Here is a 19,188-nt window from a genome sequence, read left to right as displayed (position 1 = left end):
TAGGGCAAAGAATGTACAGATGTGCTTTATACAATTGATGTATGTATATGTATGGACTGTGATAAGAGTTGTATGAGCCCCTAATAAATTGTTTTAAAAAAAAGTACTCAAAATCCAATGTTGAATATATAAATAGAAATATATGTAAATAAGCCTCTTGCTAAACTAGCTAAGGAAATGATAATTCTCAGAATCCACTTGGCTATCCTCAGTGGCTATAACTGTTGGGCAGTGGAGAGAAATCAGGTCCCATCTATCATCTAAAGGAACGTCAATGTCAATCTTTTTATTGCATACCTAAGTTTCCTGAATGTGTCAGATGGTCTGTTCTCTTCGACTAGCAGGTCCAGTATTGGGTGATGAATGAACTCAGTAGAGGCAGGTATCTGTTTTTCACTGATGATTGCTCGAGGTTGACTGAGATTCAAGTGATATGTCCTTTGGAGCTAAAAACAAAAACAAAATCAAACCAGAAAAGGGAAGCCATAAAATAAAAGACTGGAATCTTGGAAGAGTCATATGGGTTGGCCCTGGACTATATTATAAATCCTCCTTTCCCATGGAATCGCACATTCTTTCCCGCCAGTCTCTGTAAGGTCCAGCCTCACAGCCGAATGGGTTCTGCAGAGCGATTGTGCGAATAAAAGAAAAGAATAAAGGACGAGAAACAGCGTGCAAGGGCTTGCCTCTTCCATGAAGCTAGGAACGAGAGAGAGAATGTATTCTCCAAGAGGCTTATGTAATCTTGGGGCTGGCAAGCCTCATCTATCACAGTCAATCTATACGTAAGGAGGTAGGCAGTGTCTTATCCTAGACCAGCAGTTCTCAACCTGTGGGTCAAGACCCCTTTGGGGGTCGAACGACCTTTTCACAGGGGTCACCTAAGATCATCGGGAAACACATTCAGATACGCCTACATACGAGACCCCGGCGTGAAGACTGTTACCCATGCTACACTAGGCTTCAAGACACAATTTCATTGATTTATCATTAGAAATAAATATTTCGCTACATATAATTACATAGTTTTTGTGATTCATCCCTCTCCTTTAATTATATTCAATTTGTAACAATGAAAATACATCCTGCGTATCAGATATTTACATTACCATTCATAACAGTAGCAAGATTACAGTGATGAAGTAGCAACGACAATAATGTTATGGTTGGGGGTCCCCACCACATGAGGAGCTGTGTGAAAGGGTGGCGGCCTGAGGAAGGCTGAGAACCACTGCCCTACATGTTCCAGGGCTCACTGGGGAGAGACCCAACACCAGTACTGGCAGCAGGGAGAAGAGAGTTACTGTCCCCTGAGTGGGGAGAACAATAGAAACACGTTTGCTCCGGTAGAGCAGGGCTGCTGGCCACACAGCGATCAGCCGTGTGCCTGTAAGAAATATTTTTATTGTAGCACTATGATGGGGTGATATCGTGGGAATGCTCTTTAGTTAGGAGAATGTGACTGAGACTATTCTCCAGCTCACAAATGTGAAGGCCTTCCTCCACCAGAGCCGTGGCCTTCCAGACTACCATGAGCCTAGAGAAGCTGTCTGCACACAGTCTCTTCCTGGTCCTCCGTTTCTCACCGTCTCTTTCCTCCTTCCTCTTCCACCCCCCACCCCCCGCCCGGCTGCAGGCAGCCACACACAGGCGCTTTGGGAGGTGGCACCTTGAGTGATGATGCATGAAAACCTTGTTCTGCTCCAGCCCTCGCCCCGTCATTTCTTGGCGGTGTGACTGGGTTTGTCACTCCGCTCCTCTGTCCCTTTCTCTCCACATTTCTAAAATGGGGATGATAACACGCACAAGGGTGTTGTAAAAGTTGTGTAAGTGCTTTGGAAGCTATGAATCATTAGTTGGTCATAATGATAGAGTCAACATTTACTGAATATTAATTAACATTAGGTACCATGAATAACTTTCTTTCTTTTTTTCCGGCATTACGGGATTATATATACATTTACTCCCAACTAATGCCACCCTCTGTCATAAATGCTTACATAAAAGAAATTGCGCTAATGCTGGATTCTTTTTTTTTTTTAAGTTTTATCGGCACTTCATCCCCATGTCATGAAATCCAATAATTCAGTCATATCAAGGAGAGTTGATCATTACCACATTTAATCATTATCACAATCAATCACAATCATTACCACAATCAATTTTAGAACATTTTCTTCTTCTTTGTACTCCTTGTTATTCATGTAATTAGTTTTTTACTTGTGGCCAAAAAATACACAACAAACCTGTCTCCAATCCAACAACTTCTTTAAGTATACTGCAGTGTCATTGATGATCGATACCCTTTGTGTCACACAATCAGTACTGATATCCTTTGCCAAATTAGTCCACTGCTGTTAGCATAAACTCAATGCTCCCTCAGGCAAAAACTCTTCCTCAAAAAACAAACAAACAAAACTCTTCCTCCTTCATCCCTGGTAGCCATTGGTCAAGTTTTAAAAAAATTTTCTAGTAATTTTTGACATAATATTCACATATACACTTACTTCCAGAGTGAAATGGCTTCTTAAAAGAATTTTATAGGGGGAGCGGGGAGGGAGGGGAAAAAAGAGGACTTGATGCAAAGTGCCTAAGTGGAGAGCAAATGCTTTGAAAATGATGAGGGCAAAGCAAGTACAGATGTGATTTATACAATTGATGTATGTTGGATTGTGATAAGAATCTTATGAGTCCCTAATAAAATGTTAAAAAAAAAAAAAAAAGAATTGTGTATACATCATCACAATCGGTTCTAATGCTCTCTCCTCCCCTCCCATTTTCATTGTTTGATCATCCAATACCCTCCCCCTCCCCACCCTCCCCTCCCTCCCCATTCCAGACAAATCATTGCATCCCTTATTGTCTCGGTGCATCTACTCCTTCTGTGCTTCCTAAACTGAGAAACTTAACAGAAAGAAGAAAATAATAATATAAAGATAAACACAAAAATAAAGAGTAAGGAAATCAATATTAAAAAGCCAGAGGAGAAATTTCTGTCATGGAACAAGCAAGAAATATTTTAGCCTAGAGCAAATTCAGGATGGGTCAACAGGGAGGTCAACTGACCAAGGTGGCTGGATCCACCATCATCAAGTTTTCAGTCACCTCTGTCTGGTAGCAAAGCTGTTCCAGACCCTTGCCTGTGGCTGGAGGGATCTGCCAGAGGCTTAGTCTGAGAAGATCACTAACTCTGCACATGGACTTTGAGCTCCCCACTGTCCTCCACAGCCCTCTACACATTGAGTCTTCACAATTTAACCTCTGATACTTTTCCCTTCATCATATTTGGATGTTGTTATGGTCATTTTGGGATCACACAGGCTGGTGTGCTTCTTCCATGTTGACGTCGTTGATCCCTCACTTAGGTGGCTGCTTGTTTGAGTACAAGTCTTTAAGACCCCAGACACTATTCCAGTTGGTAGCCGGGCACCATCTGCTTTCTTCACCACACTTTGTTGTAGCACCCTTATCTTCAGCGATCATTTCATGAAGGTGAGTATGGAGCAGGGCCATGTCATCAGTTCTAACTGTTCTTGGATCGGGGCTAGAGTTAAGTGGGAGCCCAGAATCCATCTGCTTGTCCCCCGGGGTATAAAGGACTCTGGTTTACTTTGGCGGTCACGTTATGAGAAAAATGAAAATCAACAAGGACAAAACAAATAAACAAAAGGACTTCTCTTGAGTCCTTGCTTCTGAGATGACAAAGAAAAGACGAAACAACGGCCGTGCTCAGTGTGAACAGAAAAAACAGAAATTGATCTGGAACAGTCACTGTGATTTGATGCCCACAAAGAACCGGATTGCTATCGACGAACTTCTTTTCAAGGAGGGGATCATGGTGGCCAAAAGGATGTCCACATGCCAAAGCAACCCAAACTAGTGCACAAGAATGTGGCCAACCTTCATGTCATGAAGGGCACGCAGTCTCTCAAGTCACGATCCTGAGGGAAGGAACGGTTTGCCTGGAGCGTGGGGGTTAGTGCTAGGGGAACATTTCCTGTATCGTTTCTTACAAGGGCAGATCCTTGCCCATCAGATTCAAGCCTGTCATATTAATGTAAGGGGAGCTATTGAAGAGACCAGATTTTAACATTGGTAAAGTGGGACACCATTGACAAAACTCATATCCTGGCGAAATAGCCACACGGCAGCCAAAAACCGTGTACCCTAGCTTGTCGTGCATTCTTTCCAAAAAGTGGGACTTTTTAAAATGTCGCGGGACGTGGGAAAAAATTGTTAGGTATCAGGACTGTCCCGCCAAAAGCGGGACGTCTGGTCACCTTAGAATATAGGGTGGTTTTGGGTCCCCTTTCATTGTAAACCCACTAAGCCAGGGGTGCCATCCAAGGTCCAACAACTGCCATTTCCAGTCTTGGGGCGGCCACTCTTTGCTTCCTCTGCCATGGGGGAATTTCAGTCCTGAGTCCAAGGGCACAGGTGGTTTTGAGGTGAGGCCCAGTTTGTTCAATTGGGCTTCCACATCGAGTCCTTCTGGTGTGGCCCTTGGGGGATGCTACAAGGCCATTCTAGTGCTTAGTCCATGGTGTGGTTCACAGAGGCTTGGGTAGAAACAGATTTGTAGTGTCTACCCAGGAACATAGAATCGGGTTTATTGTCCCCTTAAGATTCCCTACAATTATTGTTCAACAACTTTTTTCCCAATGTGAAGTTGCCCCTCCCCATTTATCCACCAGACCCCCAACAGAAATAGCAGTGCCTCTGGAATGTAGAGGCCCCCTCCCCTGGTCTCAACCTGACTTTGCAGTGAGGTTCTGCTCTCACGGCTGTGAAGGGCCTGTTGATCTGTCGTAGCCTTGTCTCACTGTTGGGTGGCATCAAGTGGATGGTCTTCTACTTTTCCCCCTTTTTGAAAGAGTGACCCCAACCGATGTGAGGTCTCCTCTTTTGAGGTTCATGGCCAGTAGGCAGATTTTCTACCCCTTTGTTTTGGAATGAATTTCTAAGATTTATTTAATTAGTGTTTCTCCTTATAGTAGTGGACTCATACGGTATTTAGCCTTTTGTGATTGACTAACTTCACGCAGCATTACGGTTTACAGGTCCTTCCGTGTTGTGTGGTGTTTCATCATTTTTTAGTGTTGTATAGTATTCCATTGTGTGTATGTACCACTGTTTCTTTAGCCAATCTTCTGCTGTTGGGGAGTTTCTTGCTATTTCAAACTGTTAAGCCCTTTTCATATGTTCGCTCATTTCATATTTACAATAATCTTATGAAGTAAATACAATTGCCATGGGACTCCGAGGCTCAGAAAACTCAAGGAGCTTGCCCAAGATCATGTAACTAGTATGTGGCAGAGCTGATTTGAATACAGACAACCTTGTAATAGAGCCAAGCTTCTTCACCACGCTAGCCCAGTACAAGGCAGTTATTCGGGTCTCTCCACTTCTCTCTCTGGCTTTTTATTATTCCTTCTTCATGCCTGGAGATCATCCAACCCCTGCTGCTTTTTGACTCCGACTCAGGGCATTCATTAGCCTAACAACATAATCTCAGAACAAATAACTCTGACTTCAGCTTCATAACCCCCCAGAAGGTCACTCTGATTCCCAAGTAGGAGCCCTGGTGGTGTCGTGCACTAAGCATTGAGTTGCTGGCTGAACTCACTAACCACTCCATGGGATAAAGAGGAGGATGTCCACTCCCAGAAAGGGTGACAGCATTAGCAACCCTATCAAGGAGGTCTACTCTGCCCTGTGAGGCCCCTATGAGTTGGAATGGACTCAACAGCAGTGGCTTATCACTCCCCCAAACAAGTTGTGATTGTTGCTGGGTGTTATCAAGTCTGTTCCGACTCATAGCGACCCTACACTCAGCAGAATGAAACCCTGCCTCGTCCTCACCCTTGTTGCTATGTTTGAGCCTGTCGTTGCAGCCACTGTGTCAATGCAGCTCATCCCCAAGCAGGAGGTCCTCCGTCAGGGATGTCCTCATAACCGGCCCAAACTATATGCCTTTTGTTTTTTTTTAAGTATTTGCTTTTAAGGAGCATTCTGGATGTGCTTCCTCAAGATAGATTAGCCTGGAAGTCCATGCAATTATATTGAGTATCCTTTTGCCAGTAATTCAAAGGCACCGATTCTTTTTTGGTCGTTCTTACGTATTCTGCAGCTTTCACATGCTTCTGCAGCTTTCATATGGTTTTGGGGGAAAATTATATATACAAATATACACATGCCCACACATCTATATTGTGTATGTATATATGTGTGTGTGTGTGTGTATATATATATGCACGTATAAATAAATAAATAATTATCTGAGTTGGGCCAAGCACATCTTAGTCCTCAAAATGACATCTTGCTTTTTAAAATGTTGAGGAGGTTTTTTTTCTGCCACCCCAAAGCATATTAATGACCAATTTGATGATCATCTGGGAGATAATAAAAAGCAGTAGGTGTTTGATGGCCTCTCCTGGGCCCAGTGCTATGTAAGCAAGTTAAACCCTATTTTCTTTCTGTAAGCTATGACATTAAAAGTTGCCACCTGGTTGATTTGAGGAGAAAACTAACCATCAGTAATCATTTGGAGAGCAATGACTTCAAGAAGCTGCCTAGAGAGAGGCTGGCGGATGTGGGATTATTAGGAAGAAGTTGAATGTTTCTAGAAGTCTCTTCTCTGCCAGGACTCCTGCTCTGTGTCAACTGAGGAATGTCTCAGGCAATGCTTTGTCCAGAGGCTTTTGGCTTCTCTTACATCACCTGGGGTGAGAGAAGGGCACGCACCTGCATAAACAAGGCCGTCATCTTCCTCAGGCACTGAGTCCGTTTCTGCACCAGAGACTTCTGCTTCTCTGTCCAGATTTGCATCACCTTTTTCTGGTAGTCATCGATTCGACTCAGCATGATGTAGAGGTTCCGGGTCTCATAGCCTTTCCCGGTGTTTTGGATGGCTTGCAATCGTTTGAGTATGTTGTTTCTTGAAGAAGAAGAAAAGAAGAGGGAGAATGAGACTAGTAATGATATAGACAGCAAACCTGGGCTCCATTACTTTCGATTCTCACCCCATCTCTAGTCAGTAGAAGGGGAGTGGATTAGGGTGGGAGGCCTGCTTAACTGGGCGTTAATCTAGTTTGCTACATGATTAAAATTTCAAAAATCTACCTATCAAAGTTTCACCAACTCTTCATGGGGTTTGTTGCTATTTCAGTAATGTTGCTTTATGTTATTGCAATATATTACAATTTTCAATGTGCCTATTTGAAATAAAAAAATATCATAGGGGACAAAATAATGAAAATTGCCCCATTACCAGACTAAGAAGGAGGACAAGTGTTATTTACAGAGCCTTTACGGTTAGACTTTATAAGTAATCTAGAGACGATTTCAAGTATATGGGAGAATGTACGCAGGTTAGATGCATATACTCTGCCATTTAATACATCAGTGTCCTCTAATTTGGGGGAACCATAGTGAGTCCTGGAACTAATCTCCTGCAGACACAGAGGCATGACTGTGTTAGAAAGCATTTACCATTTTTCCCATTTTAAAGTTATAAATCAGTGATATTAATTACATTCACCATATTGTGCAACCATTATTTATGTCAAATGATTTTCATCATCCTACACAGAAATTCCATATCCTTGAGGAATAACTTGCCACTTTCCCTGTCTCCTCACCCCCTGGTAACTAATAATAAATGTTGGTTTTTTCTGTGAAAAAACAAATTAAAAAAATTAAAATGATGTATTGTACAATACTGCTTCATGTGATTAACTGTGGAATGATAACATAGTTGTTTTAGCTCCCAATAAAACTGTTTTGAAAATGAAAAAAAAATTACCCCATTACCAGGGAATCAATTCTGACTGATGGCTGTTCTATATGAGATGGAGTAGAACTATAGAGCTGCTCCTTAGCATTTCCAGATTGTAGCTCTTTATGGAAGCAGACAGCTCCATTGTTCTTCTGCAGTGCAGTTGGTGGACTTGAACCATGAACTTTGTGGTTAGTAACCCAATGCTTAGCCCAGAAGACACATTAAAACCAAGCAAACAAACAAAAACCTCACAGCCATTGAGTCCATTAGACTCACAGTGACCTTAGAGGTCAAAGAAGAACTGCCCCTCTGGGTTTTTCAATTGTTTTGCTGACATGTAATTTATCTTTACAATTCAATAGTTCAATCGCATCAAGAAGAGCTATACAATCATCACCACCGTTAGTTTTAGAGCATTTTCTTCATTTTTGTCCTCATTAGCTCCCCACTTCCCCACAACCTCTCCTGCCATGCTCCTAAGGTACCGTGAATCCAGTTCCTGTCATTATAGGTTCATCTATCCTGGATTTCTTATGCAGAAAAAAACATTTAAAAACTAGCAAGAATAATAAGGTAAAACATAAAAAACGTTGATCAAAACAGAGACATAAAATATTAAAAATTGGAATAAATCTAATTAGATTATAAGGGAAATCAAATGGAAGGGTGCTAAATTGTAACCTAACTGCATCTGCAACATCCCCTTTCCAATGCACTCTGCATGATAGCCAAGCTATTGATACCCTGGGTCCAGGGTCCGAGGGGATTCTCCAAGGTAAAACAGCTTTGAAATTGGTCCAAATGGAGATCAAATGATAAGATGTAGCACGCTGACCTCACTGTGTCTACCACAATCTCTCTTTACAGTGCTCTCTGTCATCTGCTAACAAGGCTGCTCACATCCCTGAGCCAGGACTGGCGGGAATGTGCTGGAGGCTTCATCCATGGGTAGATCCTGCAAATGGATTCTGGGCTTCCACTGTTATTCATAGCCTTCTCAAAACCAGGTGCTCACAATTTAAGAACTAATGCAATTCCCTCCTTTAGATTTGGATTCTATTGCTTACAATCCTTGGATCACACAGGCTGGTATGCTTCTTCCACATGGACTTAATTGACTCCTTTCTTAGCTGGCTGCTTATTTCGAAGGAAGTCTTTAAGACCCCCAGACATTCTTTCTGATGGTTGGACCATCACCAAACTGCCATAGCACCATATCTTCAGTGATCTCTTCATTAGGTGGAGCATCAAGCAGGACCATGTTAATAAGAACTAACTGTTCTTAGATTGGAGCTAGAATTAAGTGCAATCCCCCAATTCATTCATATTTCTATGGTTTATAGATGTCTAGTTCACGTTAGAAACATTATTGTCATTTTATGTTAGAGAACATTATCGATCATCCCCTTGGGGCATCACTTCCACAGTCATCAAATCAATGCTGACTCATAACCCTATAGGGCAGGGCAGAAATGTTCTCTCAAGAGCAGTTGAATTTTTAAGAGTTGAGAGCCTCCCTTAGGGAAGTTGGTGGGTTGGAACTCCTGATCTTCTGGTTAGCAGCCCAATACATAATCCACTAAGCCACCAGGGTTTCTCAAATGGAGAGAGGGAGAGGGAGAGGAAAAGAGGGAGAGGGAAAGAGAGAAAGAGGAGAGAGAGGAGAGAGAATGATTTTGGCTTCTTTCATGAGTTAGAATCAATAGCTTAAAACCTGCTGTATATATGCATTATTTAGTACTCACTTATATTAATTTACTGAATTTTCTAGACGTCCTAACAAGCTTCATTTTTTTCACATAAAATCTTCCCTGATGTTGTTTTTCTGTCTATTCACATAGTCTTTTGGAATTTCCCCCACATCTTTCACTACTTTGAGAAGTTTTTCATTTTGTTTCAAACTTAGGGATTTTATTGTTAATATATGTATTACATTTGTTTCTCAGAGGTTAAATTAAATTTTGGTAAGTCTGGATTTTGGAATGCTATGCAGTCATAAAATAAAGTTCCTGAAACTCTTAAAAAATCTACCTGAAGCGCTTTACATATCAAGACCTAAATGATCTACTAGAGGATATGCAAGTTACACTATGGAAACACCCAAGTCAAACCTGGTTAAAATCTGCTCAGAGGAGATGAACGACCATATACACTCTCCTGTTTATGCAGAAAATATTTCTGGCCATACACATTGGTAGCCTTATATGGAGGGTCTGGATAACTGGGGTTAGGGTTTGTTGGTGAAACTTTTCATTCTAATATATAGATAGTTCTGATATTAGACTATGTGATTGTACTGCTTTAAAAATATTTAAATATAGGCCAGGTTGAAAAAGGATATGAGGCCATGTTGATACACTGTGAAAATTGAAACTAATATCAATAACAAGATGGTGTACATAGTCAAATTAGAACCTAATTTGCCACATAAACTTTCACTGAACACACAAGAATATATTGATAATAACTTTTAAAAAGCTATAAGGGAACTGGAGGATGTCCTGAAATATGGTATTTAAAATTCTTCAGAGGATGAAAGTGTTTGTATGTGCCAGCAGGCTTGAAAGAATGGGACTAGTCAGTGTGGAAAGAGAAAGTTAAAGACTAGTATAGAGGAAACACATTTTCCAACAAATTCCAGAGGAAAAGAGAAGTTCTGACTGTAACTTGAAAAAGGCTCTTTTGCACCATGTTGTGATTCCAATTTCTAATTCCCTAGTCAATTCAGGGTACCAACAGGAATTTTTCAGGAAAACAGGGAGATTTGCCTATTTTCTTTTATTAAAAATGTTTTTCTAATTAGTTCCTAAGAGATGTTTATTATCTATAAGCAGGCAGTATTCAAAGGAACGATATGTACGGCATCCATAGAAATACCAGGTTTCACACGCGGTGCCAGATACTGAATTTCAATGGCATTGTCTGGATGCAGATGCCACGCAGCGCGGGCCTATTTGCTTCACTGCTGTACCTCTCGCACCTAGAACCATTGTTGGTTCATAATGGACATCCAATAAACATGTGTGGCATGAATGACCTAAGGTTTTTTTTAACTAGAATTAGCAATAGCCTTTTCTATCCATACATTTTAATTGGCCAGCCGTAATTTGTTGGGTTTTTTTTTTTAAGTCTCCTAGAGAATAGATTGGTAACCTCAAGCACAAATGCTAAGGATGGCAGGCCAATAGTTACTTGTCCTGATGCTTTTTGGATGGTTGAATTAAAAGAAAACAAAATCAGGAGCGGGCCCTGCTGCCAGCAGCTCACCTCCCCAGCAAAGTTTTCACGGCACCACCTTACCATAATCCACCATCGCCCATTCCAAGAAACCATCCATCTTTGGATGGACCCATGAAGATAAGAGGACATTCAGAATAACTGGCAAGGGGATCTACATTTTTGAAGCTGATTTTTTTTTTAAGACCAGCCAGGATCTACAAAATAAACCTTGGCATCTCTGCTAAAGACAGAAACAGATTAAAAGGATCAAGCATATGGCCTTGCTCATTTGCTGAACTTGTTACCTTCGACTGCTTCTATCCACAGATCTTCTGTAAGAAAATCTTTAAAAACAGATGATCCAACAAGAATGAATCTAGCTAAAGAGCCACACTTGAAATCAACACTATCCCAGGAAACTGCATACAAAATCATCACATCTACCTGGCGCGTTGGATCAGTCTGTAGGCAATGTATTTGCGAAACAGGTATCCCAGTCGAACCGTGTCCGTATGAAGTGTCTCAATTATGAGCATCTTCGCTGTTGTATACAACCGGGAAGGGAGTCTAGACATTTTTGTGGCCTGACTTAAGAGTACCAGGTTCTGCCTCTGAGCCTTCACATCAACAAAATACTTCTCCTCTTCCAGGTCTTGGGGAGAGGAAGGAGGCACGGTTATCTTGGGTTTCTTGAGAGCTGACACCGAGGTCAGGATCCAGGACTTATCGATAGGAGGGAATCTGGATTCCTGGTCCCATTCAGAAAGTGAGGTCTGAGACGGTTTGGGAGGTTGAGGAGCGAGAGGCAGCGGCTTCACCAGAGTGGGAAGGGCCCCTTTGCCGATGGAAGGGGTTTGTGATGGTGGCATCCTCCAGTAATCAGCGAGCTGCGACTGAGCTAATCTCAATTGTTCTGAGGCTAAAGGATCTTGGAGTCGCGGGGGTTTTGCAAATGTGTCAGAGACTTCTGACTTTGTGGTAAAAGGGGCTCGTGGTGTCTCGGACGTCGGAGGACTGAGAGGGCCCACGGCTGATTTAGAATGCAGAGAAATCATTTCCAATCCTTCCTGACTTTTCCCGGAGACAGGTAAAGTGAAGTCTTTGGGGGGTTTTTCAGGAGTTGGAGTCATCCATCCTAGGGGAGGAATGTGTGGTGTGGAAGGTTGCCCTAGATGGCGCTGCTCGAGGCGGCTAGGGGGTCTAGGTTTCTTGAGATCCTCGGGGACGGAAAAGCCCCCAGCCATCAAATGCTGCCCAGGAGGCAGACTGGGGATCTGTCCAGAGGTGGATGGGACTCTGGGTGTAAGAGCAGTCTTGAACATCGGGGGAGGCTGGGGTGTGAGAAGGCCCTGGGATGGGACCAGCTCTGGTGTCAGGAAATGCGTAGTGGCAGGAAGAGTCGGTGGTCCCAGGAACTTCTTAGGGGCTGAGCCCCTCCCCATTACTAAGTCAGCTCCAGGGCCATCGTGGGACTTACTGAGAGACTTAGCTATCTGCAGAGAAGAGACCTCAAGTGTCAAGGATATCTCAGAACCAGCAGATGATTCCGGGAACGGGCCCAGGCCCCTAGAAGACTTTGATGCCAAGGAGGCTGGTTCTTGAAATAGCTTGCGAATAGAAGGAGTCAGGTTGGGTGGCTGCTTAGAAATGTGAGGAGCACCCGGTGGGAAGACTTGCGCAGTACTTGGAAAGGTCCTGGCTTTCGGGGTAAGTTCTCGAGGAAGGCCAGTCCAGTGTTGGGAAAGCTGCTCACCAGGGAAAGCTGTTTTTGACGGTAGGTCCTCCCCAGGCCTACTAGTGGTATCCCCTGGCTGGGCCTGGCCTGGGGCAATGGGGACCCTCGAAGGTTGGGGAGCTCTCAAGTCATGGGCTTTATGTAATTCCTTGATCTGTTCTGGGGTAAGAGGAACCCCCAGTGCTTGGGTTTGTCCTAAGGGAGTGGTAGCTGATACCCAGGCATTTTTAGGGGTGAGGGGTACTCCTGATTCCTGGACGTGTTCCAAAGTGAGAGGAACTTCTGGAGCTAACGAGGTCCGTACCTGACTGATCTTCACAGCGTGGGGCTGCTGAAGAGGTTTGGGTTCTTCTTGAACTCTATCCAGAGTGATAGGGACTCCTAATGTTTGGGCCTGCTCTTTAGTGAGAAAGGTCACTACTGCTTGGGCCTGCTGGGACCTAAGAGGGACCCCTAGTGTCTGAGCCTGTTCAGGAGTGAGGGGAACCCCCAGTGCCTGGGCCTGCTCTGGTGTAAGAGAAACCCTCGGTGCTTGGACCTGTCTTTGCAATCCTTGGGCTGCTGCTTCAGGCGGAGGCGTCTGCATTGCACGGGGCTGTTCGGGAAAGAAAGGCGCCTGCGCCTGTGTAAGGGCCAAAGCAGGCCTCTCTATGTGGTCTCGTTCCTGAGGGAGGGGGGGCCAGAAGCCGTGTGCCTGTTTGTGGGTGAATGGCACCTCTACTCTTGGGACCCGTTTAAGATCGTGAAGATTCCTCAGTGCCTGAGCCTCCCCAGGTGTGAGAGTGACCCCCAAATCCCAGGACTTCTCAGGGGGTGGGGAGATCCCCATCGTTGGTTTATGCTTAGTAGTAAGAGGGAACCTCTTTTTCTGGACCGCTTGAGGGAGTAAAGTAACCCTCTGTTCAGAAGCCACCTCAGGGGTAACAGGGATCCCTGGTCCTTGGAACTCCTGAAGTCTAACAGAAATTTCTGGTTTGTCCTTGGAGGATAATGTGATGGATGGAGCCCTCATTTCCCTAGGGGCCTGCTGGGGGGTGAGGGCATTCCCCAGTGCCTGAGCCTGCTGAGGGGTGAGGGTGATCCCTTGTGCCTGAGCCTGCTCGGGAGTGAGTATGATCCCCTGTGCTTGGGCCTGCTCAGGGGTGAGGGGGATTTCTTGTACCTGAGCCTGCTGGTGAGTGAGGGGGATCCCTTGTGCCTGCACCTGCTCTTGGGTGAGGGAGATCTCTTGTGCCTGAGCCTGCTGGGGGCTGAGGGGGATCCCAAGGGCTAGGGCTTGCTGGGGAGTGAGAGTGATCCCCAGTGCCTGAGCCTGCTCAGGGGTGATGGTGATCCTTTGTGTTTGGGCTTGTTCAGGAGGGAGGGCCATCCCTTGTACCTGATCCTGCTGGGGAGTGAGGGTGTTCTCTAGAACTTGGGCTTGCTGGGGAGTGAGAATGATCCCTTGTGCCTGCACCTGCTCATGGGTGAGGGTGATCCCCAGTGCCTGAGCCTGCTGATGGGTGATAGTGATCCCTTGTGCACGCACCTGCTGAGGAGTGAGGGTGATCCCCAGCGCCTCAGCCTGCTGCGGAGTAAGGGTGATCCATTGTGCCTGAGCCTGCTCAGGGGTGAGAGTGATCCCTTGTGCCTGAGCCTGCTCATGGGTAAGGGTGATCCCCAGTGCCTGAGCCTGCTGAGGGGTGATGGTGATCGCTTGTGCCTGTTCCTGCTCAGGGGTGAGGGTGATCCCCAGTGCCTGAGCCTGCTGAGGAGTGAGGATAATTCCGTCTGCCTGAGTCTGCTGAGGGGTGAGAGTGATCCCTTGTGGCTCAGCTTGTTCAGGGGGGAGAGTGATCCCCAGTGCCTGAGCCTGCTGAGGGGTGATGGTGATCCCTTGTGCCCATGCCTGTTCAGGGGTGAGTGTGATACCCAGTGCCTGAGTCTGCTGGGGGGTGTCGGCAATCCCCACGAATTGGACTTGCTGGGGAGTGAGAGTGATCCCTTCTGCCTGCTCCTGCTCAAGAGTGAGGGTGATCCCCAGTGCCTCAGCCTGCTGGGATGTGAAGGTGATCCCTTGTGCCCCTGCCTGCTGAGGGGTGAGAGTGATACCTTGTTCCTGAGCCTGCTCATTGGTGAGAGTGATCCCCAGTGCCTGAGCCTGCTGAGGGGTGAGAGTGATCCCTTGTGCCTGAGCCTGCTGAGGGGTGAGAGTGATCCCTTGTGCCTGAGCCTGCTGAGGGGTGAGAGTGATCCCCAGTGCCTGAGCCTGCTCAGGGGTGAGAGTGATCCCTTGTGCCTGAGCCTGCTGAGGGGTGAGAGTGATCCCCTGTGCCTGAGCCTGCTCAGGGGTGAGAGTGATCCCCTGTGCCTGAGCCTGCTCAGGGGTGAGAGTGATCCCTTGTGCCTGAGCCTGCTGAGGGGTGAGAGTGATCCCTTGTGCCTGAGCCTGCTGAGGGGTGAGAGTGATCCCTTGTGCCTGAGCCTGCTCAGGGGTGAGAGTGATCCCTTGTGCCTGAGCCTGCTCAGGGGTGAGAGTGATCCCCAGTGCCTGAGCCTGCTGAGGGGTGAGAGTGATCCCTTGTGCCTGAGCCTGCTGAGGGGTGAGAGTGATCCCTTGTGCCTGAGCCTGCTCAGGGTTGATAGTGATCCCTTGTGCCTGAGCCTGCTGAGGGGTGAGAGTGATCCCTTGTGCCTGAGCCTGCTGAGGGGTGAGAGTGATCCCTTGTGCCTGAGCCTGCTGAGGGGTGAGAGTGATCCCTTGTGCCTGAGCCTGCTGAGGGGTGAGAGTGATCCCTTGTGCCTGAGCCTGCTGAGGGGTGAGAGTGATCCCTTGTGCCTGAGCCTGCTGAGGGGTGAGAGTGATCCCTTGTGCCTGAGCCTGCTGAGGGGTGAGAGTGATCCCTTGTGCCTGAGCCTGCTGAGGGGTGAGAGTGATCCCCAGTGCCTGAGCCTGCTGAGGGATGAGAGTGATCCCTTGTGCCTGAGCCTGCTGAGGGGTGAGAGTGATCCCTTGTGCCTGAGCCTGCTCAGGGGTGAGAGTGATCCCTTGTGCCTGAGCCTGCTGAGGGGTGAGAGTGATCCCCAGTGCCTGAGCCTGCTCAGGGGTGAGAGTGATCCCTTGTGCCTGAGCCTGTTGAGGGGTGAGAGTGATCCCTTGTGCCTGAGCCTGCTCAGGGGTGAGAGTGATCCCCTGTGCCTGAGCCTGCTGAGGGGTGAGAGTGATCCCTTGTGCCTGAGCCTGCTCAGGGGTGAGAGTGATCCCTTGTGCCTGAGCCTGCTGAGGGGTGAGAGTGATCCCTTTTGCCTGAGCCTGCTGAGGGGTGAGAGTGATCCCTTGTGCCTGAGCCTGCTGAGGGGTGAGAGTGATCCCTTGTGCCTGAGCCTGCTCAGGGGTGAGAGTGATCCCTTGTGCCTGAGCCTGTTGAGGGGTGAGAGTGATCCCCTGTGCCTGAGCCTGCTGAGGGGTGAGAGTGATCCCTTGTGCCTGAGCCTGCTGAGGGGTGAGAGTGATCCCTTGTGCCTGAGCCTGCTGAGGGGTGAGAGTGATCCCTTGTGCCTGAGCCTGCTCATGGGTGAGGGTGATCCCCAGTGCCTGAGCCTGCTGAGGAGTGATGGTGATCCCTTGTGTCTGAACCTGCTCAGGGGTAAGGGTGATCCCTTGTGCCCCTGCCTGCTGAGGAGTGAGAGTGATCCCTTGTGGGCGAGCCTGCTCATGGGGGAGGGTGATCCCCAGTGCCTGGGCCTGCTCAGGGGTGAGGGTGATCCCCAGTGCCTGAGCCTGCTGAGGAGTGATGGTGATCCCTTGTGTCTGAACCTGCTCAGGGGTAAGGGTGATCCCTTGTGCCCCTGCCTGCTGAGGAGTGAGAGTGATCCCTTGTGGGTGAGCCTGCTCATGGGGGAGGGTGATCCCCAGTGCCTGGGCCTGCTCAGGGGTGAGGGTGATCCCCAGTGCCTGAGTCTGCTGGGGGCTGTCGGCGATCCCCAGGGCTTGGGCTTGCTGGGGAGTGAGAGTGATCCCTTCTGCCTGCTCCTGCTCAGGAGTGAGGGTGATCCCCAGTGCCTCAGCCTGCTGTGGGATGATGGCGAACCCTTGTGCCTGAGCCTGTTCAGGGGTGAGGGTGATACCTTGTGCCCCTGCCTGCTGAGGGGTGAGAGTGATCCCTTGTGCCTGAGCCTGTTCAAGGGTGAGGGTGATCCCCAGTGCCTGAACCTGCTCAGGGGTGACAGTGATCCCCTGTGCCCCTGCTTGCTGAGGAGTGAGAGTGATCCCTTGTGCCTGATCCTGTTCAGGGGTGAGGGTGATCCCCAGTGCATGAGCCTGCTGAGCGGTGATAGTGATCCCTTGTGCCTGAGCCTGCTGAGGAGTGAGATTGATCCCTTGTGCCTGTGCCTGCTGAGGAGTGAGAGTGATTCCATGTGCCTGAGCCTGCTGAGGGGTGATCCCTTGTACCTGTGCCTGCTCAGGGGTGAGAGTGATCCCCAGTGCCTGAGCCTGCTGGGGTGTGAAAGTGATCCCTTGTGCCTGAACCTGCTCATGGGTGATGGAGATCCCTTGTGCCTGTGCCTGCTCATGGGTGAGGGTGATCCCCAGTGCATGAGCCTGCTGAGGGGTGATGGTGATCCTTTGTGTCCATGCCTGTTGAGGAGTGAGAGTCATCCCCAGTGCCTGAGCCTGCTGGGGGGTGTAGGCGATCCCCAGGACTTGTGCTTGCTGGGGAGTGAGAGTGAGCCCTTGTGTCTGAGCCTGCTCAGCGGTGAGAGTGATCGCTTCTGCCGGAGTCTGCTGCCAGGTGGGAGTGATCCCTTGTGCCTGGGCCTGTTCAGGGGTGAGGATGATCTCCAGTGCCTGAGTCTGCTCAGGGGTAAGGGTGATCCCTTGGGCCTCAGCCTGCTCAGGGGTGAGGGTGATCCTTTGTGCCTGAGCCTGCTGAGGGGTGAGAATGATCCCTTCTGCCTGCTCCTGCTCAGGGGTGAGCGTGATCCCCAGTGCTTGGGCCTGCTCAGGGGTGAGGGTGATCCCTTGTGCCTGAGTATGCTGAGGAGTGAGGATGATCCCTTCTGCCAGAGTCTGCTGCCCGGTGGGAGTGATCCCTTGTGCCTGGGCCTGCTCAGGGGTGAGAGTGATCCCCAGTGCTTGAGGCTGCTCAGGGGTGAGGGTGATCCCTTGGGCCTGAGCCTGTCCAGGGCTGATGATGATCCCCACTGCCTCAGCCTGCTCAGGGGTGAGGGTGATCCTTTGTGCCTGTGCCTGCTGAGGGGTGATGGTGATCCCCACTGCCTCGGCCTGCTCATGGGTGAGGGTGATCCCTTGTGCCTGAGCTTGCTGAGGGGTGATAGTGATTCCCAGTGCCTGTGTCTGCTGGGGGGTGTCGGCGATCCCCAGGGCTTGGGCTTGTTGGGGAGTGAGAGTGATCCCCAGTGCCTCAGCCTGCTCAGGGGTGAGAGTGATCCCTTCTGCCTGCTCCTGCTCAGGTGTGAGGGTGATCCCCAGGGCTTGAGCCTGCTCAAGGGTGAGGGTGATCCCTTGTGCCTGAGTATGTTGAGGAGTGAGGATGATCCCTTCTGCCTGAGTCCAGGTGGGAGTGATCCCTTCTGCCTGTGCCTGCTGAGTGGTGATGGTGATCCCCAGTGCCTGTGCCTGCTCAGGGGTGACGGTGAAAACTTGTGCCTGGGCCTGTTCAGGGGTGAGGGCAATCCCCAGTGCTTTAACCTGCTGAGGGGTGATAGTGATCCCTTGTGCCCATGCCTGCTCATGGGTGAGTGTGATCCCCAGTTCCTGAGCCCTCTGGGGGGTGTCAGTGATCCCCAGGGCTTGGGCTTGCTGGGGAGTGAGAGTGATCCCCAGTGCCTGAGTCTGCTCAGGGGTGATGGTGATCTCTTGTGCCTGGGTCTTTTCAGGGGTGAGGATGATCCCCAGAGCCTGAGCCTGCTGGGGTGTGAGGGTGATCCTTTGTGCCTGAACTTGTTCAGGGGTGAGGGTGCTCCCCAGGGTTTGAGTTTGCTGGGGAGGGAGAGTGATCCCCAGAGTCTGAGCCTGCTCAGGGGTGAGAGTGATCCCTTCTACCTGGGCCTGTTCATGACTGAGGGTGATCCCCAGTTCCTGAGGTTGCTGAGGGGTGATGATGATCCCTTGTGCCTGGGCCTGCTCAGGGGTGAGGGTGATCCCCAGTTCCTGAGCCTGCTGAAGAGTGAGGCTGATCCCTTCTGCCTGTGCCTGCTGAGGAGTGAGAGTGATCCCCAGTGCCAGAGCCTGCTCAGGAGTGAGGCTGATCCCTTCTGCCTGTGCCTGCTGGGGAGTGAGGGTGATCCCCAGTGCCTGAGCCTGCTCTGGAGTAAGGCTGATCCCTTCTGCCTGAGCCTGCTGAAGAGTAAGGCTGATCCCTTGTGCCTGAGCCTGCTGGGGTGTGAGGGTGATCCCTTTTGGCTGAGCTTGTTCAGGGGTGAGGGTGATCCCCAGGGTTTGGGCTTGCTG

General features: G+C 48.4%; 1 pseudogene; it reads right to left on the bottom strand.

The window, feature by feature from the left end:
• Window positions 1-10,637: 10,637 nt before the first annotated feature.
• LOC142452162 (small nucleolar RNA SNORA8) lies at window positions 10,638-10,727 on the bottom strand (annotated as a pseudogene).
• Window positions 10,728-19,188: the final 8,461 nt, after the last annotated feature.

The sequence above is a fragment of the Tenrec ecaudatus genome, chromosome 6 (assembly GCF_050624435.1).
Source record: "Tenrec ecaudatus isolate mTenEca1 chromosome 6, mTenEca1.hap1, whole genome shotgun sequence".
Taxonomy (NCBI): Eukaryota; Metazoa; Chordata; class Mammalia; order Afrosoricida; family Tenrecidae; genus Tenrec; species Tenrec ecaudatus.
This window is presented reverse-complemented; position numbering and strand designations above follow the sequence as displayed.